Source organism: Lepisma saccharinum, chromosome 13, assembly GCF_977018435.1.
Source record: "Lepisma saccharinum chromosome 13, izLepSacc3.1, whole genome shotgun sequence".
Lineage (NCBI taxonomy): Eukaryota > Metazoa > Arthropoda > Insecta > Zygentoma > Lepismatidae > Lepisma > Lepisma saccharinum.
This window is the reverse complement of record NC_139241.1, coordinates 119760-146120: the sequence shown is the minus strand read 5'-3', so window position 1 is coordinate 146120 and position 26361 is coordinate 119760.

Here is a 26361-nt window from a genome sequence, read left to right as displayed (position 1 = left end):
AGTGTCAACCTGATTCTTGCAAGGCAGATGCCTGTTGGTTAACTTTTCCCCAAATCTATTAAGAGAAAACCTGTAAAGTACGTGTGCAGTGAGAAAGCACCGTAGGCCTCTTGATGGTTGGAAATAATTTTATGTTAATTATTCTTGCTTATTTGGATAAAAAGGTAGAGTTTCCTCCCCTATCTGAGTGTACCCACTCTTTCTGCCTCTCCTCATCGACCTAAAACATAGGTTTTTGAAAGTGGGATAGACGTTTCCCATTATTCCCATTATCTGCCTCTGGTACACCTTTTAGAATTAAAATTATAACGCTTATATTTTGACGAAGTATTCTACTGGTAAGATTATCGCGAATAATGATTAAGTTGGTGTGCTTATGTGAGTCTGAGCAATGCATCCTTCGCGAAGTACTTATGCTATCTTAAGGGTTTTAGGATATGAGTATCACGGTGTGCTATTATTGAGTTTTAAACAGACAACATGTACGTTCTGATAATTAGAGTGATAGGTAATGTATCATTGTTGGAGCTCCGTGTTGCTTCTACATTGATCATTTGCTCCAAATTTTTCATAAAGTTTTCAATAAGTGTCTTGTAAAACGTCCCATCCTCTAGGGTGTACTGAGATTTCTGTCTGTTGACACGGAAACTGAGTTTTCTCTTTTTAAATTTTTATGCCTGGCACATGATGAAAGATATATTTGGGCACGATTGACAAAGAGTATTAGGTGTTTAGAGTCCAATCACAAAGCATTCATTTCTCGTCAGCTCCTTCCACAAATCGGTTTCAATGTTGAACGGAAAGAAAACACATATGGAAATGTTTAATTGATGAAGTACTCACCACGTAGATTCCGGTGCTGAGGAGTTGGAGGATCGATTTACCTTAAAATTCACGCACACAAACTTTTTTCGATAACACTTATATTACGTTTTCCAACGGACTCGTAGTGAAATCACTGAACTCGCGCTCGCGTGTCCTTATCCGATTCTTTCACCGACAACTTCTCATCTGTGGGCGGTCGGTGTGGTTGGCGGGAGGGCCATCGGCGGGACGGTCGGTGTGGTTGGCGGGAGGGCCATCTGTGGGACGGTCGGTGTGGTTGGTGGGAGGGCCATCGGCGGGACGGTCGGTGTGGCTGGAGGGTGGGCCATCGGTGGGACGGTCGGTGTGGCTGGCGGGTGGGCCATCGGTGGGAAGGAAGGTGTGGCTGGCGGGAGGGCCATCGGAGGGTTGGTCGGTGTGGATGGCGGGTGGGTCCACGTTGGGACGCGTGGTGACTGGCTAACCGGCCAATCTCTTGTCCAGATAGATTAACAATTGCTAATTGATGACATTAGTAAATTTATATATTTTAATGTAGTTTTTTAAAATAATTATTTTAAACTTTGATTGTTGTATGTCAGAATTATAAGTGATGAATTTGTTCGCGTCTTGCCTTTGAAGCATTCTGGCATCAGTGACAGTTCTAGTTGTCGTAAGCTGCAAAGCTTAATGTTTGTGAATTTTAATTCCTTAATTATTTCTGGGAAATGTACACACCCTATTAATATGGGAGTTAAAGAAATTACGGACCAGGTTTCCAGAAAAGTCCTGATCAAATGGATTAAAGTTTTTTTTAATTTTGTTAATCCTAGCTATAGTGGGATGTATAGAGATGTATCTTATTAATGTTTACAATTTGGTAATTTGAAAAAGTGTTTGTGGTTAGCAGTTAACATAAAAGATACATTTCCCATGAGATGTTGACTTCTCAATTAGAGCGAATATATTATGTTTTAACGTTGAAGATAAGGTTGATAGAAAAATACAATTATACTAAATACCATTATTATTTTAATTAATGATATTCAATGAGCATTCTTGAAGTTACTGTTTCTTTGGTTAGTCTGTTTAAATGTTACATTTACAGTAAGGTTCGAAAATAATCTCATTTGTATTTAAGATTGTAGGGAAGAATTGGTGCCCAGTAGCAGTTAGTTCTAGGATCTCATATGTCAGTTCACTGTGCCCGTCACTGAAAGAGTTGTTCAATTCTTCTGGAATGAGTGTCCCAAAAATAGGAAGGAAGTTTGTAAAATACGAAAGAATAGATGGGCTGTATATATTTGGATAATTTTCGTGGCAACTTTCTTTAGTTTAATATTTTCATCCCAAGAAACTCTAAATAAGCAGCCATGTTTGTTAGTTCCATAATTAAATGTTTAAGAATTTTTATTTGGTTTTAATCATTTGAATGTAATGTTGGTGATCTTCCCCACACAGACGCAGTTGTCTCCCTGCAGAAAGAATTAAATTCCTGCGTCGCGATGCTTTCTCAAGTTCTGCTTGCTTTGCTTGGTAATTGTGGGTTGTCCAAACTGATTTTGTTGTCTGCGCCTTCTTCAGGTTTATTGTGAGGGATACGGTTAGGCGGTTGTTTTTCATGTTATTGTATGTATCGCTGTTACTCAGCTTGGAAGACCAGGTCGGCTATCCTATTGTAGTGACAACTAAGTAATCGGATATTGTTCGTGACATTTATACTATCCTGGGTAGATACATCTTCTTTGGAAGCGGGACAAAAATACACTCGGTGTTGTGGAGTGTCAACCTGATTCTTGCAAGGCAGATGCCTGTTGGTTAACTTTTCCCCAAATCTATTAAGAGAAAACCTGTAAAGTACGTGTGCAGTGAGAAAGCACCGTAGGCCTCTTGATGGTTGGAAATAATTTTATGTTAATTATTCTTGCTTATTTGGATAAAAAGGTAGAGTTTCCTCCCCTATCTGAGTGTACCCACTCTTTCTGCCTCTCCTCATCGACCTAAAACATAGGTTTTTGAAAGTGGGATAGACGTTTCCCATTATTCCCATTATCTGCCTCTGGTACACCTTTTAGAATTAAAATTATAACGCTTATATTTTGACGAAGTATTCTACTGGTAAGATTATCGCGAATAATGATTAAGTTGGTGTGCTTATGTGAGTCTGAGCAATGCATCCTTCGCGAAGTACTTATGCTATCTTAAGGGTTTTAGGATATGAGTATCACGGTGTGCTATTATTGAGTTTTAAACAGACAACATGTACGTTCTGATAATTAGAGTGATAGGTAATGTATCATTGTTGGAGCTCCGTGTTGCTTCTACATTGATCATTTGCTCCAAATTTTTCATAAAGTTTTCAATAAGTGTCTTGTAAAACGTCCCATCCTCTAGGGTGTACTGAGATTTCTGTCTGTTGACACGGAAACTGAGTTTTCTCTTTTTAAATTTTTATGCCTGGCACATGATGAAAGATATACTTGGGCACGATTGACAAAGAGTATTAGGTGTTTAGAGTCCAATCACAAAGCATTCATTTCTCGTCAGCTCCTTCCACAAATCGGTTTCAATGTTGAACGGAAAGAAAACACATATGGAAATGTTTAATTGATGAAGTACTCACCACGTAGATTCCGGTGCTGAGGAGTTGGAGGATCGATTTACCTTAAAATTCACGCACACAAACTTTTTTCGATAACACTTATATTACGTTTTCCAACGGACTCGTAGTGAAATCACTGAACTCGCGCTCGCGTGTCCTTATCCGATTCTTTCACCGACAACTTCTCATCTGTGGGCGGTCGGTGTGGTTGGCGGGAGGGCCATCGGCGGGACGGTCGGTGTGGTTGGCGGGAGGGCCATCTGTGGGACGGTCGGTGTGGTTGGTGGGAGGGCCATCGGCGGGACGGTCGGTGTGGCTGGAGGGTGGGCCATCGGTGGGACGGTCGGTGTGGCTGGCGGGTGGGCCATCGGTGGGAAGGAAGGTGTGGCTGGCGGGAGGGCCATCGGAGGGTTGGTCGGTGTGGATGGCGGGTGGGTCCACGTTGGGACGCGTGGTGACTGGCTAACCGGCCAATCTCTTGTCCAGATAGATTAACAATTGCTAATTGATGACATTAGTAAATTTATATATTTTAATGTAGTTTTTTAAAATAATTATTTTAAACTTTAATTGTTGTATGTCAGAATTATAAGTGATGAATTTGTTCGCGTCTTGCCTTTGAAGCATTCTGGCATCAGTGACAGTTCTAGTTGTCGTAAGCTGCAAAGCTTAATGTTTGTGAATTTTAATTCCTTAATTATTTCTGGGAAATGTACACACCCTATTAATATGGGAGTTAAAGAAATTACGGACCAGGTTTCCAGAAAAGTCCTGATCAAATGGATTAAAGTTTTTTTTAATTTTGTTAATCCTAGCTATAGTGGGATGTATAGAGATGTATCTTATTAATGTTTACAATTTGGTAATTTGAAAAAGTGTTTGTGGTTAGCAGTTAACATAAAAGATACATTTCCCATGAGATGTTGACTTCTCAATTAGAGCGAATATATTATGTTTTAACGTTGAAGATAAGGTTGATAGAAAAATACAATTATACTAAATACCATTATTATTTTAATTAATGATATTCAATGAGCATTCTTGAAGTTACTGTTTCTTTGGTTAGTCTGTTTAAATGTTACATTTACAGTAAGGTTCGAAAATAATCTCATTTGTATTTAAGATTGTAGGGAAGAATTGGTGCCCAGTAGCAGTTAGTTCTAGGATCTCATATGTCAGTTCACTGTGCCCGTCACTGAAAGAGTTGTTCAATTCTTCTGGAATGAGTGTCCCAAAAATAGGAAGGAAGTTTGTAAAATACGAAAGAATAGATGGGCTGTATATATTTGGATAATTTTCGTGGCAACTTTCTTTAGTTTAATATTTTCATCCCAAGAAACTCTAAATAAGCAGCCATGTTTGTTAGTTCCATAATTAAATGTTTAAGAATTTTTATTTGGTTTTAATCATTTGAATGTAATGTTGGTGTTCTTCCCCACACAGACGCAGTTGTCTCCCTGCAGAAAGAATTAAATTCCTGCGTCGCGATGCTTTCTCATGTTCTGCTTGCTTTGCTTGGTAATTGTGGGTTGTCCAAACTGATTTTGTTGTCTGCGCCTTCTTCAGGTTTATTGTGAGGGATACGGTTTGGCGGTTGTTTTTCATGTTATTGTATGTATCGCTGTTACTCAGCTTGGAAGACCAGGTCGGCTATCCTATTGTAGTGACAACTAAGTAATCGGATATTGTTCGTGACATTTATACTATCCTGGGTAGATACATCTTCTTTGGAAGCGGGACAAAAATACACTCGGTGTTGTGGAGTGTCAACCTGATTCTTGCAAGGCAGATGATGTTGGTTAACTTTTCCCCAAATCTATTAAGAGAAAACCTGTAAAGTATGTGTGCAGTGAGAAAGCACCGTAGGCCTCTTGATGGTTGGAAATAATTTTATGTTAATTATTCTTGCTTATTTGGATAAAAAGGTAGAGTTTCCTCCCCTATCTGAGTGTACCCACTCTTTCTGCCTCTCCTCATCGACCTAAAACATAGGTTTTTGAAAGTGGGATAGACGTTTCCCATTATTCCCATTATCTGCCTCTGGTACACCTTTTAGAATTAAAATTATAACGCTTATATTTTGACGAAGTATTCTACTGGTAAGATTATCGCGAATAATGATTAAGTTGGTGTGCTTATGTGAGTGTGAGCAATGCATCCTTCGCGAAGTACTTATGCTATCTTAAGGGTTTTAGGATATGAGTATCACGGTGTGCTATTATTGAGTTTTAAACAGACAACATGTACGTTCTGATAATTAGAGTGATAGGTAATGTATCATTGTTGGAGCTCCGTGTTGCTTCTACATTGATCATTTGCTCCAAATTTTTCATAAAGTTTTCAATAAGTGTCTTGTAAAACGTCCCATCCTCTAGGGTGTACTGAGATTTCTGTCTGTTGACACGGAAACTGAGTTTTCTCTTTTTAAATTTTTATGCCTGGCACATGATGAAAGATATACTTGGGCACGATTGACAAAGAGTATTAGGTGTTTAGAGTCCAATCACAAAGCATTCATTTCTCGTCAGCTCCTTCCACGTATCGGTTTCAATGTTGAACGGAAAGAAAACACATATGGAAATGTTTAATTGATGAAGTACTCACCACGTAGATTCCGGTGCTGAGGAGTTGGAGGATCGATTTACCTTAAAATTCACGCACACAAACTTTTTTCGATAACACTTATATTACGTTTTCCAACGGACTCGTAATGAAATCACTGAACTCGCGCTCGCGTGTCCTTATCCGATTCTTTCACCGACAACTTCTCATCTGTGGGCGGTCGGTGTGGTTGGCGGGAGGGCCATCGGCGGGACGGTCGGTGTGGTTGGCGGGAGGGCCATCTGTGGGACGGTCGGTGTGGTTGGTGGGAGGGCCATCGGTGGGACGGTCGGTGTGGCTGGCGGGTGGGCCATCGGTGGGAAGGAAGGTGTGGCTGGCGGGAGGGCCATCGGAGGGTTGGTCGGTGTGGATGGCGGGTGGGTCCACGTTGGGACGCGTGGTGACTGGCTAACCGGCCAATCTCTTGTCCAGATAGATTAACAATTGCTAATTGATGACATTAGTAAATTTATATATTTTAATGTAGTCTTTTAAATTAATTATTTTAAACTTTGATTATTGTACGTCAGAATTATAAGTGATGAATTTGATCGCGTCTTGCCTTTGAAGCATTCTGGCATCAGTGACAGTTCTAGTTGTCGTAAGCTGCAAAGCTTAATGTTTGTGAATTTTAATTCCTTAAATATTTCTGGGAAATGTACACACCCTATTAATATGGGAGTTAAAGAAATTACGGACCAGGTTTCCAGAAAAGTCCTGATCAAATGGATTAAAGTTTTTTTTAATTTTGTTAATCCTAGCTATAGTGGGATGTATAGAGATGTATCTTATTAATGTTTACAATTTGGTAATTTGAAAAAGTGTTTGTGGTTAGCAGTTAACATAAAAGATACATTTCCCATGAGATGTTGACTTCTCAATTAGAGCGAATATATTATGTTTTAACGTTGAAGATAAGGTTGATAGAAAAATACAATTATACTAAACACCATTATTATTTTAATTAATGATATTCAATGAGCATTCTTGAAGTTACTGTTTCTTTGGTTAGTCTGTTTAAATGTTACATTTACAGTAAGGTTCGAAAATAATCTCATTTGTATTTAAGATTGTAGGGAAGAATTGGTGCCCAGTAGCAGTTAGTTCTAGGATCTCATATGTCAGTTCACTGTGCCCGTCACTGAAAGAGTTGTTCAATTCTTCTGGAATGAGTGTCCCAAAAATAGGAAGGAAGTTTGTAAAATACGAAAGAATAGATGGGCTGTATATATTTGGATAATTTTCGTGGCAACTTTCTTTAGTTTAATATTTTCATCCCAAGAAACTCTAAATAAGCAGCCATGTTTGTTAGTTCCATAATTAAATTTTTAAGAATTTTTATTTGGTTTTAATCATTTGAATGTAATGTTGGTGTTCTTCCCCACACAGACGCAGTTGTCTCCCTGCAGAAAGAATTAAATTCCTGCGTCGCGATGCTTTCTCATGTTCTGCTTGCTTTGCTTGGTAATTGTGGGTTGTCCAAACTGATTTTGTTGTCTGAGCCTTCTACAGGTTATTGTGAGGGATACGGTTTGGCGGTTGTTTTTCATGTTATTGTATGTATCGTTGTTACTCAGCTTGGAAGACCAGGTCGGCTATCCTATTGTAGTGACAACGAAGTAATCGGATATTGTTCGTGACATTCATACTATCCTGGGTAGATACATCTTCTTTGGAAGCGGGACAAAAATACACTCGGTGTTGTGGAGTGTCAACCTGATTCTTGCAAGGCAGATGCCTGTTGGTTAACTTTTCCCCAAATCTATTAAGAGAAAACCTGTAAAGTACGTGTGCAGTGAGAAAGCACCGTAGGCCTCTTGATGGTTGGAAATAATTTTATGTTAATTATTCTTGCTTATTTGGATAAAAAGGTAGAGTTTCCTCCCCTATCTGAGTGTACCCACTCTTTCTGCCTCTCCTCATCGACCTGAAACTTATGTTTTTGAAAGTGGGATAGACGTTTCCCATTATTCCCATTATCTGCCCTGGTACACCTTTTAGAATTAAAATTATAACGCATATATTTTGACGAAGTATTCTACTGGTAAGATTATCGCGAATAATGATTAAGTTGGTGTGCTTATGTGAGCCTGAGCAATGCATCCTTCGCGAAGTACTTATGCTATCTTAAGGGTTTTAGGATATGAGTATCACGGTGTGCTATTATTGAGTTTTAAACAGACAACATGTACGTTCTGATAATTAGAGTGATAGGTAATGTATCATTGTTGGAGCTTCGTGTTGCTTCTACATTGATCATTTGCTCCAAATTTTTCATAAAGTTTTCAATAAGTGTCTTTTAAAACGTCCCATCCTCTAGGGTGTACTGAGATTTCTGTCTGTTGACACGGAAACTGAGTTTTCTCTTTTTAAATTTTTATGCCTGGCACATGATGAAATATATACTTGGGCACGATTGACAAAGAGTATTAGGTGTTTAGAGTCCAATCACAAAGCATTCATTTCTCGTCAGCTCCTTCCACGTATCGGTTTCAATGTTGAACGGAAAGAAAACACATATCGAAATGTTTAATTGATGAAGTACTCACCACGTAGATTCCGGTGCTGAGGAGTTGGAGGATCGATTTACCTTAAAATTCACGCACACAAACTTTTTTCGATAACACTTATATTACGTTTTCCAACGGACTCGTAATGAAATCACTGAACTCGCGCTCGCGTGTCCTTATCCGATTCTTTCACCGACAATTTCTCATCTGTGGGCGGTCGGTGTGGTTGGCGGGAGGGCCATCGGCGGGACGGTCGGTGTGGTTGGCGGGAGGGCCATCTGTGGGACGGTCGGTGTGGTTGGTGGGAGGGCCATCGTCGGGACGGTCGGTGTGGCTGGAGGGTGGGCCATCGGTGGGACGGTCGGTGTGGCTGGCGGGTGGGCCATCGGTGGGAAGGAAGGTGTGGCTGGCGGGAGGGCCATCGGAGGGTTGGTCGGTGTGGATGGCGGGTGGGTCCACGTTGGGACGCGTGGTGACTGGCTAACCGGCCAATCTCTTGTCCAGATAGATTAACAATTGCTAATTGATGACATTAGTAAATTTATATATTTTAATGTAGTTTTTTAAAATAATTATTTTAAACTTTGATAATTGTATGTCAGAATTATAAGTGATGAATTTGTTCGCGTCTTGCCTTTGAAGCATTCTGTCATCAGTGACAGTTCTAGTTGACGTAAGCTGCAAAGCTTAATGTTTGTGAATTTTAATTCCTTAATTATTTCTGGGAAATGTACACACCCCATTAATATGGGAGTTAAAGAAATTACGGACCAGGTTTCCAGAAAAGGTCCTGATCAAATGGATTAAAGTTTTTTTAATTTTGTTAATCCTAGCTATAGTGGGATGTATAGAGATGTATCTTATTAATGTTTACAATTTGGTAATTTGAAAAAGTGTTTGTGGTTAGCAGTTAACATAAAAGATACATTTCCCATGAGATGTTGACTTCTCAATTAGAGCGAATATATTATGTTTTAACGTTGAAGATAAGGTTGATAGAAAAATACAATTATACTAAATACCATTATTATTTTAATTAATGATATTCAATGAGCATTCTTGAAGTTACTGTTTCTTTGGTTAGTCTGTTTAAATGTTACATTTACAGTAAGGTTCGAAAATAATCTCGTTTGTATTTAAGATTGTAGGGAAGAATTGGTGCCCAGTAGCAGTTAGTTCTAGGATCTCATATGTCAGTTCACTGTGCCCGTCACTGAAAGAGTTGTTCAATTCTTCTGGAATGAGTGTCCCAAAAATAGGAAGGAAGTTTGTAAAATACGAAAGAATAGATGGGCTGTATATATTTGGATAATTTTCGTGGCAACTTTCTTTAGTTTAATATTTTCATCCCAAGAAACTCTAAATAAGCAGCCATGTTTGTTAGTTCCATAATTAAATGTTTAAGAATTTTTATTTGGGTTTTAATCATTTGAATGTAATGTTGGTGTTCTTCCCCACACAGACGCAGTTGTCTTCCTGCAGAAAGAATTAAATTCCTGCGTCGCGATGCTTTCTCATGTTCTGCTTGCTTTGCTTGGTAATTGTGGGTTGTCCAAACTGATTTTGTTGTCTGCGCCTTCTTCAGGTTTATTGTGAGGGATACGGTTTGGCGGTTGTTTTTCATGTTATTGTATGTATCGCTGTTACTCAGCTTGGAAGACCAGGTCGGCTATCCTATTGTAGTGACAACTAAGTAATCGGATATTGTTCGTGACATTTATACTATCCTGGGTAGATACATCTTCTTTGGAAGCGGGACAAAAATACACTCGGTGTTGTGGAGTGTCAACCTGATTCTTGCAAGGCAGATGCCTGTTGGTTAACTTTTCCCCAAATCTATTAAGAGAAAACCTGTAAAGTACGTGTGCAGTGAGAAAGCACCGTAGGCCTCTTGATGGTTGGAAATAATTTTATGTTAATTATTCTTGCTTATTTGGATAAAAAGGTAGAGTTTCCTCCCCTATCTGAGTGTACCCACTCTTTCTGCCTCTCCTCATCGACCTAAAACATAGGTTTTTGAAAGTGGGATAGACGTTTCCCATTATTCCCATTATCTGCCTCTGGTACACCTTTTAGAATTAAAATTATAACGCTTATATTTTGACGAAGTATTCATCTGGTAAGATTATCGCGAATAATGATTAAGTTGGTGTGCTTATGTGAGTCTGAGCAATGCATCCTTCGCGAAGTACTTATGCTATCTTAAGGGTTTTAGGATATGAGTATCACGGTGTGCTATTATTGAGTTTTAAACAGACAACATGTACGTTCTGATAATTAGAGTGATAGGTAATGTATCATTGTTGGAGCTCCGTGTTGCTTCTACATTGATCATTTGCTCCAAATTTTTCATAAAGTTTTCAATAAGTGTCTTGTAAAACGTCCCATCCTCTAGGGTGTACTGAGATTTCTGTCTGTTGACACGGAAACTGAGTTTTCTCTTTTTAAATTTTTATGCCTGGCACATGATGAAAGATATACTTGGGCACGATTGACAAAGAGTATTAGGTGTTTAGAGTCCAATCACAAAGCATTCATTTCTCGTCAGCTCCTTCCACGTATCGGTTTCAATGTTGAACGGAAAGAAAACACACATGGAAATGTTTAATTGATGAAGTACTCACCACGTAGATTCCGGTGCTGAGGAGTTGGAGGATCGATTTACCTTAAAATTCACGCACACAAACTTTTTTCGATAACACTTATATTACGTTTTCCAACGGACTCGTAATGAAATCACTGAACTCGCGCTCGCGTGTCCTTATCCGATTCTTTCACCGACAACTTCTCATCTGTGGGCGGTCGGTGTGGTTGGCGGGAGGGCCATCGGCGGGACGGTCGGTGTGGTTGGCGGGAGGGCCATCTGTGGGACGGTCGGTGTGGTTGGTGGGAGGGCCATCGGCGGGACGGTCGGTGTGGCTGGAGGGTGGGCCATCGGTGGGACGGTCGGTGTGGCTGGCGGGTGGGCCATCGGTGGGAAGGAAGGTGTGGCTGGCGGGAGGGCCATCGGAGGGTTGGTCGGTGTGGATGGCGGGTGGGTCCACGTTGGGACGCGTGGTGACTGGCTAACCGGCCAATCTCTTGTCCAGATAGATTAACAATTGCTAATTGATGACATTAGTAAATTTATATATTTTAATGTAGTTTTTTAAAATAATTATTTTAAACTTTGATTATTGTACGTCAGAATTATAAGTGATGAATTTGACCGCGTCTTGCCTTTGAAGCATTCTGGCATCAGTGACAGTTCTAGTTGTCGTAAGCTGCAAAGCTTAATGTTTGTGAATTTTAATTCCTTAATTATTTCTGGGAAATGTACACACCCTATTAATATGGGAGTTAAAGAAATTACGGACCAGGTTTCCAGAAAAGGTCCTGATCAAATGGATTAAAGTTTTTTTTAATTTTGTTAATCCTAGCTATGGTGGGATGTATAGAGATGTATCTTATTAATGTTTACAATTTGGTAATTTGAAAAAGTGTTTGTGGTTAGCAGTTAACATAAAAGATACATTTCCCATGAAATGTTGACTTCTCAATTAGAGCGAATATATTATGTTTTAACGTTGAAGATAAGGTTGATAGAAAAATACAATTATACTAAATACCATTATTATTTTAATTAATGATATTCAATGAGCATTCTTGAAGTTACTGTTTCTTTGGTTAGTCTGTTTAAATGTTACATTTACAGTAAGGTTCGAAAATAATCTCATTTGTATTTAAGATTGTAGGGAAGAATTGGTGCCCAGTAGCAGTTAGTTCTAGGATCTCATATGTCAGTTCACTGTGCCCGTCACTGAAAGAGTTGTTCAATTCTTCTGGAATGAGTGTCCCAAAAATAGGAAGGAAGTTTGTAAAATACGAAAGAATAGATGGGCTGTATATATTTGGATAATTTTCGTGGCAACTTTCTTTAGTTTAATATTTTCATCCCAAGAAACTCTAAATAAGCAGCCATGTTTGTTAGTTCCATAATTAAATTTTTAAGAATTTTTATTTGGTTTTAATCATTTGAATGTAATGTTGGTGTTCTTCCCCACACAGACGCAGTTGTCTCCCTGCAGAAAGAATTAAATTCCTGCGTCGCGATGCTTTCTCATGTTCTGCTTGCTTTGCTTGGTAATTGTGAGTTGTCCAAACTGATTTTGTTGTCTGAGCCTTCTTCAGGTTATTGTGAGGGATACGGTTTGGCGGTTGTTTTTCATGTTATTGTATGTATCGTTGTTACTCAGCTTGGAAGACCAGGTCGGCTATCCTATTGTAGTGACAACGAAGTAATCGGATATTGTTCGTGACATTCATACTATCCTGGGTAGATACATCTTCTTTGGAAGCGGGACAAAAATACACTCGGTGTTGTGGAGTGTCAACCTGATTCTTGCAAGGCAGATGCCTGTTGGTTAACTTTTCCCCAAATCTATTAAGAGAAAACCTGTAAAGTACGTGTGCAGTGAGAAAGCACCGTAGGCCTCTTGATGGTTGGAAATAATTTTATGTTAATTATTCTTGCTTATTTGGATAAAAAGGTAGAGTTTCCTCCCTTATCTGAGTTTACCCACTCTTTCTGCCTCTCCTCATCGACCTGAAACTTATGTTTTTGAAAGTGGGATAGACGTTTCCCATTATTCCCATTATCTGCCCTGGTACACCTTTTAGAATTAAAATTATAACGCATATATTTTGACGAAGTATTCTACTGGTAAGATTATCGCGAATAATGATTAAGTTGGTGTGCTTATGTGAGCCTGAGCAATGCATCCTTCGCGAAGTACTTATGCTATCTTAAGGGTTTTAGGATATGAGTATCACGGTGTGCTATTATTGAGTTTTAAACAGACATGTACGTTCTGATAATTAGAGTGATAGGTAATGTATCATTGTGGAGCTCCGTGTTGCTTCTACATTGATCATTTGCTCCAAATTTTTCATAAAGTTTTCAATAAGTGTCTTGTAAAACGTCCCATCCTCTAGGGTGTACTGAGATTTCTGTCTGTTGACACGGAAACTGAGTTTTCTCTTTTTAAATTTTTATGCCTGGCACATGATGAAAGATATACTTGGGCACGATTGACAAAGAGTATTAGGTGTTTAGAGTCCAATCACAAAGCATTCATTTCTCGTCAGCTCCTCCCACGTATCGGTTTCAATGTTGAACGGAAAGAAAACACATATGGAAATGTTTAATTGATGAAGTACTCACCACGTAGATTCCGGTGCTGAGGAGTTGGAGGATCGATTTACCTTAAAATTCACGCACACAAACTTTTTTCGATAACACTTATATTACGTTTTCCAACGGACTCGTAATGAAATCACTGAACTCGCGTTCGCGTGTCCTTATCCGATTCTTTCACCGACAATTTCTCATCTGTGGGCGGTCGGTGTGGTTGGCGGGAGGGCCATCGGCGGGACGGTCGGTGTGGTTGGCGGGAGGGCCATCTGTGGGACGGTCGGTGTGGTTGGTGGGAGGGCCATCGTCGGGACGGTCGGTGTGGCTGGCGGGTGGGCCATCGGTGGGACGGTCGGTGTGGCTGGCGGGTGGGCCATCGGTGGGAAGGAAGGTGTGGCTGGCGGGAGGGCCATCGGAGGGTTGGTCGTTGTGGATGGCGGGTGGGTCCACGTTGGGACGCGTGGTGACTGGCTAACCGGCCAATCTCTTGTCCAGATAGATTAACAATTGCTAATTGATGACATTAGTAAATTTATATATTTTAATGTAGTTTTTTAAAATAATTATTTTAAACTTTGATTATTGTATGTCAGAATTATAAGTGATGAATTTGTTCGCGTCTTGCCTTTGAAGCATTCTGGCATCAGTGACAGTTCTAGTTGACGTAAGCTGCAAAGCCTAATGTTTGTGAATTTTAATTCCTTAATTATTTCTGGGAAATGTACACACCCTATTAATATGGGAGTTAAAAAAATTACGGACCAGGTTTCCAGAAAAGGTCCTTTTCAAATGGATTAAAGTTTTTTTAATTTTGTTAATCCTAGCTATAGTGGGATGTATAGAGATGTATCTTATTAATTTTTACAATTTCGTAATTTGAAAAAGTGTTTGTGGTTAGCAGTTAACATAAAAGATACATTTCCCATGAGATGTTGACTTCTCAATTAGAGCGAATATATTATGTTTTAACGTTGAAGATAAGGTTGATAGAAAAATACAATTATACTAAATACCATTATTATTTTAATTAATGATATTCAATGAGCATTCTTGAAGTTACTGTTTCTTTGGTTAGTCTGTTTAAATGTTACATTTACAGTAAGGTTCGAAAATAATCTCGTTTGTATTTAAGATTGTAGGGAAGAATTGGTGCCCAGTAGCAGTTAGTTCTAGGATCTCATATGTCAGTTCACTGTGCCCGTCACTGAAAGAGTTGTTCAATTCTTCTGGAATGAGTGTCCCAAAAATAGGAAGGAAGTTTGTAAAATACGAAAGAATAGATGGGCTGTATATATTTGGATAATTTTCGTGGCAACTTTCTTTAGTTTAATATTTTCATCCCAAGAAACTCTAAATAAGCAGCCATGTTTGTTAATTCCATAATTAAATGTTTAAGAATTTTTATTTGGTTTTAATCATTTGAATGTAATGTTGGTGCTCTTCGCCACACAGACGCAGTTGTCTCCCTGCAGAAAGAATTAAATTCCTGCGTCGCCATGCTTTCTCAAGTTCTGCTTGCTTTGCTTGGTAATTGTGGGTTGTCCAAACTGATTTTGTTGTCTGCGCCTTCTTCAGGTTTATTGTGAGGGATACGGTTAGGCGGTTGTTTTTCATGTTATTGTATGTATCGCTGTTACTCAGCTTGGAAGACCAGGTCGGCTATCCTATTGTAGTGACAACGAAGTAATCGGATATTGTTCGTGACATTTATACTATCCTGGGTAGATACATCTTCTTTGGAAGCGGGACAAAAATACACTCGGTGTTGTGGAGTGTCAACCTGATTCTTGCAAGGCAGATGCCTGTTGGTTAACTTTTCCCCAAATCTATTAAGAGAAAACCTGTAAAGTACGTGTGCAGTGAGAAAGCACCGTAGGCCTCTTGATGGTTGGAAATAATTTTATGTTAATTATTCTTGCTTATTTGGATAAAAAGGTAGAGTTTCCTCCCCTATCTGAGTGTACCCACTCTTTCTGCCTCTCCTCATCGACCTGAAACTTATGTTTTTGAAAGTGGGATAGACGTTTCCAATTATTCCCATTATCTGCCTCTGGTACACCTTTTAGAATTAAAATTATAACGCTTATATTTTGACGAAGTATTCTACTGGTAAGATTATCGCGAATAATGATTAAGTTGGTGTGCTTATGTGAGTCTGAGCAATGCATCCTTCGCGAAGTACTTATGCTATCTTAAGGGTTTTAGGATATGAGTATCACGGTGTGCTATTATTGAGTTTTAAACAGACAACATGTACGTTCTGATAATTAGAGTGATAGGTAATGTATCATTGTTGGAGCTCCGTGTTGCTTCTACATTGATCATTTGCTCCAAATTTTTCATAAAGTTTTCAATAAGTGTCTTGTAAAACGTCCCATCCTCTAGGGTGTACTGAGATTTCTGTCTGTTGACACGGAAACTGAGTTTTCTCTTTTTAAATTTTTATGCCTGGCACATGATGAAAGATATACTTGGGCACGATTGACAAAGAGTATTAGGTGTTTAGAGTCCAATCACAAAGCATTCATTTCTCGTCAGCTCCTTCCACGTATCGGTTTCAATGTTGAACGGAAAGAAAACACATATGGAAATGTTTAATTGATGAAGTACTCACCACGTAGATTCCGGTGCTGAGGAGTTGGAGGATCGATTTACCTTAAAATTCACGCACACAAACTTTTTTCGATAACACATATATTACGTTTTCCAACGGACTCGTAATGAAATCACTGAACTCGCGCTCGCGTGTCCATATCCGATTCTTTCACCGACAATTTCTCATCTGTGGGCGGTCGGTGTGGTTGGCGGGAGGGCCATCGGCGGGACGGTCGGTGTGGTTGGCGGGAGGGCCATCTGTGGGACGGTCGGTGTGGTTGGTGGGAGGGCCATCGGCGGGACGGTCGGTGTGGCTGGAGGGTGGGCCATCGGTGGGACGGTCGGTGTGGCTGGCGGGTGGGCCATCGGTGGGAAGGAAGGTGTGGCTGGCGGGAGGATCATCGGAGGGTTGGTCGGTGTGGATGGCGGGTGGGTCCACGTTGGGACGCGTGGTGACTGGCTAACCGGCGAATCTCTTGTCCAGATAGATTAACAATTGCTAATTGATGACATTAGTAAATTTATATATTTTAATGTAGTTTTTTAAAATAATAATTTTTTTAAACTTTGATTATTGTATGTCAGAATTATAAGTGATGAATTTGTTCGCGTCTTGCCTTTGAAGCATTCTGGCATCAGTGACAGTTCTAGTTGACGTAAGCTGCAAAGCTTAATGTTTGTGAATTTTAATTCCTTAATTATTTCTGGGAAATGTACACACCCTATTAATATGGGAGTTAAAGAAATTACGGACCAGGTTTCCAGAAAAGGTCCTGATCAAATGGATTAAAGTTTTTTTAATTTTGTTAATCCCTGCTATAGTGGGATGTATAGAGATGTATCTTATTAATGTTTACAATTTGGTAATTTGAAAAAGTGTTTGTGGTTAGCAGTTAACATAAAAGATACATTTCCCATGAGATGTTGACTTCTCAATTAGAGCGAATATATTATGTTTTAACGTTGAAGATAAGGTTGATAGAAAAATACAATTATACTAAATACCATTATTATTTTAATTAATGATATTCAATGAGCATTCTTGAAGTTACTGTTTCTTTAGTTAGTCTGTTTAAATGTTACATTTACAGTAAGGTTCGAAAATAATCTCGTTTGTATTTAAGATTGTAGGGAAGAATTGGTGCCCAGTAGCAGTTAGTTCTAAGATCTCATATGTCAGTTCACTGTGCCCGTCACTGAAAGAGTTGTTCAATTCTTCTGGAATGAGTGTCCCAAAAATAGGAAGGAAGTTTGTAAAATACGAAAGAATAGATGGGCTGTATATATTTGGATAATTTTCGTGGCAACTTTCTTTAGTTTAATATTTTCATCCCAAGAAACTCTAAATAAGCAGCCATGTTTGTTAGTTCCATAATTAAATGTTTAAGAATTTTTATTTGGTTTTAATCATTTGAATGTAATGTTGGTGCTCTTCCCCACACAGACGCAGTTGTCTCCCTGCAGAAAGAATTAAATTCCTGCGTCGCGATGCTTTCTCAAGTTCTGCTTGCCTTGCTTGTTAATTGTGGGTTGTCCAAACTGATTTTGTTGTCTGCGCCTTCTTCAGGTTTATTTTGAGGGATACGGTTAGGCGGTTGTTTTTCATGTTATTGTATGTATCGCTGTTACTCAGCTTGTAAGACCAGGTCGGCTATCCTATTGTAGTGACAACTAAGTAATCGGATATTGTTCGTGACATTTATACTATCCTGGGTAGATACATCTTCTTTGGAAGCGGGACAAAAATACACTCGGTGTTGTGGAGTGTCAACCTGATTCTTGCAAGGCAGATGCCTGTTGGTTAACTTTTCCCCAAATCTATTAAGAGAAAACCTGTAAAGTACGTGTGCAGTGAGAAAGCACTGTAGGCCTCTTGATGGTTGGAAATAATTTTATGTTAATTATTATTGCTTATTTGGATAAAAAGGTAGAGTTTCCTCCCCTATCTGAGTGTACCCACTCTTTCTGCCTCTCCTCATCGACCTGAAACTTATGTTTTTGAAAGTGGGATAGACGTTTCCCATTATTCCCATTATCTGCCTGTGGTACACCTTTTAGAATTAAAATTATAACGCTTATATTTTGACGAAGTATTCTACTGGTAAGATTATCGCGAATAATGATTAAGTTGGTGTGCTTATGTGAGTCTGAGCAATGCATCCTTCGCGAAGTACTTATGCTATCTTAAGGGTTTTAGGATATGAGTATCACGGTGTGCTATTATTGAGTTTTAAACAGACAACATGTACGTTCTGATAATTAGAGTGATAGGTAATGTATCATTGTTGGAGCTCCGTGTTGCTTCTACATTGATCACTTGCTCCAAATTTTTCATAAAGTTTTCAATAAGTGTCTTGTAAAACGTCCCATCCTCTAGGGTGTACTGAGATTTCTGTCTGTTGACACGGAAACTGAGTTTTCTCTTTTTAAATTTTTATGCCTGGCACATGATGAAAGATATACTTGGGCACGATTGACAAAGAGTATTAGGTGTTTAGAGTCCAATCACAAAGCATTCATTTCTCGTCAGCTCCTTCCACGTATCGGTTTCAATGTTGAACGGAAAGAAAACACATATGGAAATGTTTAATTGATGAAGTACTCACCACGTAGATTCCGGTGCTGAGGAGTTGGAGGATCGATTTACCTTAAAATTCACGCACACAAACTTTTTTCGATAACACTTATATTACGTTTTCCAACGGACTCGTAATGAAATCACTGAACTCGCGCTCGCGTGTCCTTATCTGATTCTTTCACCGACAATTTCTCATCTGTGGGCGGTCGGTGTGGTTGGCGGGAGGGCCATCGGCGGGACGGTCGGTGTGGTTGGCGGGAGGGCCATCTGTGGGACGGTCGGTGTGGTTGGTGGGAGGGCCATAGGCGGGACGGTCGGTGTGGCTGGCGGGAGGGCCATCGGAGGGTTGGTCGGTGTGGATGGCGGGTGGGTCCACGTTGGGACGCGTGGTGACTGGCTAACCGGCCAATCTCTTGTCCAGATAGATTAACAATTGCTAATTGATGACATTAGTAAATTTATATATTTTAATGTAGTTTTTTAAAATAGTTATTTTAAACTTTGTTTATTGTATGTCAGAATTATAAGTGATGAATTTGTTCGCGTCTTGCCTTTGAAGCATTCTGGCATCAGTGACAGTTCTAGTTGACGTAAGCTGCAAAGCTTAATGTTTGTGAATTTTAATTCCTTAATTATTTCTGGGAAATGTGCACACCCTATTAATATGGGAGTTAAATTACGGACCAGGTTTCCAGAAAAGGTCCTGATCAAATGGATTAAAGTTTTTTTAATTTTGTTAATCCTAGCTACAGTGGGATGTATAGAGATGTATCTTATTAATGTTTACAATTTGGTAATTTGAAAAAGTGTTTGTGGTTAGCAGTTAACATAAAAGATACATTTCCCTTGAGATGTTGACTTCTCAATTAGAGCGAATATATTATGTTTTAACGTTGAAGATAAGGTTGATAGAAAAATACAATTATACTAAATACCATTATTATTTTAATTAATGATATTCAATGAGCATTCTTGAAGTTACTGTTTCTTTGGTTAGTCTGTTTAAATGTTACATTTACAGTAAGGTTCGAAAATAATCTCGTTTGTATTTAAGATTGTAGGGAAGAATTGGTGCCCAGTAGCAGTTAGTTCTAGGATTTCATATGTCAGTTCACTGCGTCCGTCACTGAAAGAGTTGTTCAATTCTTCTGGAATGAGTGTCCCAAAAATAGGAAGGAAGTTTGTAAAATACGAAAGAATAGATGGGCTGTATATATTTGGATAATTTTCGTGGCAACTTTCTTTAGTTTAATATTTTCATCCCAAGAAACTCTAAATAAGCAGCCATGTTTGTTAGTTCCATAATTAAATGTTTAAGAATTTTTATTTGGTTTTAATCATTTGAATGTAATGTTGGTGCTCTTCCCCACACAGACGCAGTTGTCTCCCTGCAGAAATAATTAAATTCCTGCGTCGCGATGCTTTCTCAAGTTCTGCTTGCTTTGCTTGGTAATTGTGGGTTGTCCAAACTGATTTTGTTGTCTGCGCCTTGTTCAGGTTTATTGTGAGGGATACGGTTAGGCGGTTGTTTTTCATGTTATTGTATGTATCGCTGTTACTCAGCTTGGAAGACCAGGTCGGCTATCCTATTGTAGTGACAACTAAGTAATCGGATATTGTTCGTGACATTTATACTATCCTGGGTAGATACATCTTCTTTGGAAGCGGGACAAAAATACACTCGGTGTTGTGGAGTGTCAACCTGATTCTTGCAAGGCAGATGCCTAATGGTTAACTTTTCCCCAAATCTATTAAGTGAAAACCTGTAAAGTACGTGTGCAGTGAGAAAGCACCGTAGGCCTCTTGATGGTTGGAAATAATTTTATGTTAATTATTATTGCTTATTTGGATAAAAAGGTAGAGTTTCCTCCCCTATCTGAGTGTACCCACTCTTTCTGCCTCTCCTCATCGACCTAAAACATACGTTTTTGAAAGTGGGATAGACGTTTCCCATTATTCCCATTATCTGCCTGTGGTACACCTTTTAGAATAAAAATTATAACGCTTATATTTTGACGAAGTATTCTACTGGTAAGATTATCGCGAATAATGATTAAGTTGGTGTGCTTATGTGAGTCTGAGCAATGCATCCTTCGCGAAGTACTTATGATATCTTAAGGGTTTTAGGATATGAGTATCACGGTGTGCTATTATTGAGTTTTAAACAGACATGTACGTTCTGATAATTAGAGTGATAGGTAATGTATCATTGTTGGAGCTCCGTGTTGCTTCTACATTGATCATTTGCTCCAAATTTTTCATAAAGTTTTCAATAAGTGTCTTGTAAAACGTCCCATCCTCTAGGGTGTACTGAGATTTCTGTCTGTTGACACGGAAACTGAGTTTTCTCTTTTTAAATTTTTATGCCTGGCACACGATGAAAAATATACTTGGGCACGATTGACAAAGAGTATTAGGTGTTTAGAGTCCAATCACAAAGCATTCATTTCTCGTCAGCTCCTTCCACGTATCGGTTTCAATGTTGAACGGAAAGAAAACACATATCGAAATGTTTAATTGATGAAGTACTCACCACGTAGATTCCGGTGCTGAGGAGTTGGAGGATCGATTTACCTTAAAATTCACGCACACAAACTTTTTTCGATAACACTTATATTACGTTTTCCAACGGACTCGTAATGAAATCACTGAACTCGCGCTCGCGTGTCCTTATCCGATTCTTTCACCGACAATTTCTCATCTGTGGGCGGTCGGTGTGGTTGGCGGGAGGGCCATCGGCGGGACGGTCGGTGTGGTTGGCGGGAGGGCCATCTGTGGGACGGTCGGTGTGGTTGGTGGGAGGGCCATCGGCGGGACGGTCGGTGTGGCTGGAGGGTGGGCCATCGGTGGGACGGTCGGTGTGGCTGGCGGGTGGGCCATCGGTGGGAAGGAAGGTGTGGCTGGCGGGAGGACCATCGGAGGGTTGGTCGGTGTGGATGGCGGGTGGGTCCACGTTGGGACGCGTGGTGACTGGCTAACCGGCCAATCTCTTGTCCAGATAGATTAACAATTGCTAATTGATGACATTAGTAAATTTATATATTTTAATGTAGTTTTTTAAAATAATTATTTTAAACTTTGATTATTGTATGTCAGAATTATAAGTGATGAATTTGTTCGCGTCTTGCCTTTGAAGCATTCTGGCATCAGTGACAGTTCTAGTTGACGTAAGCTGCAAAGCTTAATGTTTGTGAATTTTAATTCCTTAATTATTTCTGGGAAATGTACACACCCTATTAATATGGGAGTTAAAGAAATTACGGACCAGGTTTCCAGAAAAGGTCCTGATCAAATGGATTAAAGTTTTTTTAATTTTGTTAATCCTAGCTATAGTGGGATGTATAGAGATGTATCTTATTAATGTTTACAATTTGGTAATTTGAAAAAGTGTTTGTGGTTAGCAGTTAACATAAAAGATACATTTCCCATGAGATGTTGACTTCTCAATTAGAGCGAATATATTATGTTTTAACGTTGAGGATAAGGTTGATAGAAAAATACAATTATACTAAATACCATTATTATTTTAATTAATGATATTCAATGAGCATTCTTGAAGTTACTGTTTCTTTAGTTAGTCTGTTTAAATGTTACATTTACAGTAAGGTTCGAAAATAATCTCGTTTGTATTTAAGATTGTAGGGAAGAATTGGTGCCCAGTAGCAGTTAGTTCTAGGATCTCATATGTCAGTTCACTGTGCCCGTCACTGAAAGAGTTGTTCAATTCTTCTGGAATGAGTGTCCCAAAAATAGGAAGGAAGTTTGTAAAATACGAAAGAATAGATGGGCTGTATATATTTGGATAATTTTCGTGGCAACTTTCTTTAGTTTAATATTTTCATCCCAAGAAACTCTAAATAAGCAGCCATGTTTGTTAGTTCCATAATTAAATGTTTAAGAATTTTTATTTGGTTTTAATCATTTGAATGTAATGTTGGTGCTCTTCCCCACACAGACGCAGTTGTCTCCCTGCAGAAAGAATTAAATTCCTGCGTCGCGATGCTTTCTCAAGTTCTGCTTGCCTTGCTTGGTAATTGTGGGTTGTCCAAACTGATTTTGTTGTCTGCGCCTTCTTCAGGTTTATTGTGAGGGATACGGTTAGGCGGTTGTTTTTCATGTTATTGTATGTATCGCTGTTACTCAGCTTGGAAGACCAGGTCGGCTATCCTATTGTAGTGACAACGAAGTAATCGGATATTGTTCGTGACATTTATACTATCCTGGGTAGATACATCTTCTTTGGAAGTGGGACAAAAATACACTCGGTGTTGTGGAGTGTCAACCTGATTCTTGCAAGGCAGATGCCTGTTGGTTAACTTTTCCCCAAATCTATTAAGAGAAAACCTGTAAAGTACGTGTGCAGTGAGAAAGCACCGTAGGCCTCTTGATGGTTGGAAATAATTTTATGTTAATTATTCTTGCTTATTTGGATAAAAAGGTAGAGTTTCCTCCCCTATCTGAGTGTACCCACTCTTTCTGCCTCTCCTCATCGACCTGAAACTTATGTTTTTGAAAGTGGGATAGACGTTTCCCATTATTCCCATTATCTGCCTCTGGTACACCTTTTAGAATTAAAATTATAACGCTTATATTTTGACGAAGTATTCTACTGGTAAGATTATCGCGAATAATGATTAAGTTGGTGTGCTTATGTGAGTCTGAGCAATGCATCCTTCGCGAAGTACTTATGCTATCTTAAGGGTTTTAGGATATGAGTATCACGGTGTGCTATTATTGAGTTTTAAACAGACAACATGTACGTTCTGATAATTAGAGTGATAGGTAATGTATCATTGTTGGAGCTCCGTGTTGCTTCTACATTGATCACTTGCTCCAAATTTTTCATAAAGTTTTCAATAAGTGTCTTGTAAAACGTCCCATCCTCTAGGGTGTACTGAGATTTCTGTCTGTTGACACGGAAACTGAGTTTTCTCTTTTTAAATTTTTATGCCTGGCACATGATGAAAGATATACTTGGGCACGATTGACAAAGAGTATTAGGTGTTTAGAGTCCAATCACAAAGCATTCATTTCTCGTCAGCTCCTTCCACAAATCGGTTTCAATGTTGAACGGAAAGAAAACACATATGGAAATGTTTAATTGATGAAGTACTCACCACGTAGATTCCGGTGCTGAGGAGTTGGAGGATCGATTTACCTTAAAATTCACGCACACAAACTTTTTTCGATAACACTTATATTACGTTTTCCAACGGACTCGTAATGAAATCACTGAACTCGCGCTCGCGTGTCCTTATCCGATTCTTTCACCGACAATTTCTCATCTGTGGGCGGTCGGTGTGGTTGGCGGGAGGGCCATCGGCGGGACGGTCGGTGTGGTTGGCGGGAGGGCCATCTGTGGGACGGTCGGTGTGGTTGGTGGGAGGGCCATCGGCGGGACGGTCGGTGTGGCTGGAGGGTGGGCCATCGGTGGGACGGTCGGTGTGGCTGGCGGGTGGGCCATCGGTGGGAAGGAAGGTGTGGCTGGCGGGAGGACCATCGGAGGGTTGGTCGGTGTGGATGGCGGGTGGGACCACGTTGGGACGCGTGGTGACTGGCTAACCGGCCAATCTCTTGTCCAGATAGATTAACAATTGCTAATTGATGACATTAGTAAATTTATATATTTTAATGTAGTTTTTTAAAATAATTATTTTAAACTTTGATTATTGTATGTCAGAATTATAAGTGATGAATTTGTTCGCGTCTTGCCTTTGAAGCATTCTGGCATCAGTGACAGTTCTAGTTGACGTAAGCTGCAAAGCTTAATGTTTGTGAATTTTAATTCCTTAATTATTTCTGGGAAATGTACACACCCTATTAATATTGGAGTTAAAGAAATTACGGACCAGGTTTCCAGAAAAGGTCCTGATCAAATGGATTAAAGTTTTTTTAATTTTGTTAATCCTAGCTATAGTGGGATGTATAGAGATGTATCTTATTAATGTTTACAATTTGGTAATTTGAAAAAGTGTTTGTGGTTAGCAGTTAACATAAAAGATACATTTCCCATGAGATGTTGACTTCTCAATTAGAGCGAATATATTATGTTTTAATGTTGAAGATAAGGTTGATAGAAAAATACAATTATACTAAATACCATTATTATTTTAATTAATGATATTCAATGAGCATTCTTGAAGTTACTGTTTCTTTAGTTAGTCTGTTTAAATGTTACATTTACAGTAAGGTTCGAAAATAATCTCGTTTGTATTTAAGATTGTAGGGAAGAATTGGTGCCCAGTAGCAGTTAGTTCTAGGATCTCATATGTCAGTTCACTGTGCCCGTCACTGAAAGAGTTGTTCAATTCTTCTGGAATGAGTGTCCCAAAAATAGGAAGGAAGTTTGTAAAATACGAAAGAATAGATGGGCTGTATATATTTGGATAATTTTCGTGGCAACTTTCTTTAGTTTAATATTTTCATCCCAAGAAACTCTAAATAAGCAGCCATGTTTGTTAGTTCCATAATTAAATGTTTAAGAATTTTTATTTGGTTTTAATCATTTGAATGTAATGTTGGTGCTCTTCCCCACACAGACGCAGTTGTCTCCCTGCAGAAAGAATTAAATTCCTGCGTCGCGATGCTTTCTCAAGTTCTGCTTGCCTTGCTTGGTAATTGTGGGTTGTCCAAACTGATTTTGTTGTCTGCGCCTTCTTCAGGTTTATTGTGAGGGATACGGTTAGGCGGTTGTTTTTCATGTTATTGTATGTATCGCTGTTACTCAGCTTGTAAGACCAGGTCGGCTATCCTATTGTAGTGACAACGAAGTAATCGGATATTGTTCGTGACATTTATACTATCCTGGGTAGATACATCTTCTTTGGAAGCGGGACAAAAATACACTCGGTGTTGTGGAGTGTCAACCTGATTCTTGCAAGGCAGATGCCTAATGGTTAACTTTTCCCCAAATCTATTAAGAGAAAATCTGTAAAGTACGTGTGCAGTGAGAAAGCACCGTAGGCCTCTTGATGGTTGGAAATAATTTTATGTTAATTATTCTTGCTTATTTGGATAAAAAGGTAGAGTTTCCTCCCCTATCTGAGTGTACCCACTCTTTCTGCCTCTCCTCATCGACCTGAAACTTATGTTTTTGAAAGTGGGATAGAAGTTTCCCATTATTCCCATTATCTGCCCCTGGTACACCTTTTAGAATTAAAATTATAACGCTTATATTTTGACGAAGTATTCTACTGGTAAGATTATCGCGAATAATGATTAAGTTGGTGTGCTTATGTGAGTCTGAGCAATGCATCGTTCGCGAAGTACTTATGCTATCTTAAGGGTTTTAGGATATGAGTATCACGGTGTGCTATTATTGAGTTTTAAACCGACAACATGTACGTTCTGATAATTAGAGTGATAGGTAATGTATCATTGATGGAGCTCCGTGTTGCTTCTACATTGATCATTTGCTCCAAATTTTTCATAAAGTTTTCAATAAGTGTCTTGTAAAACGTCCCATCCTCTAGGGTGTACTGAGATTTCTGTCTGTTGA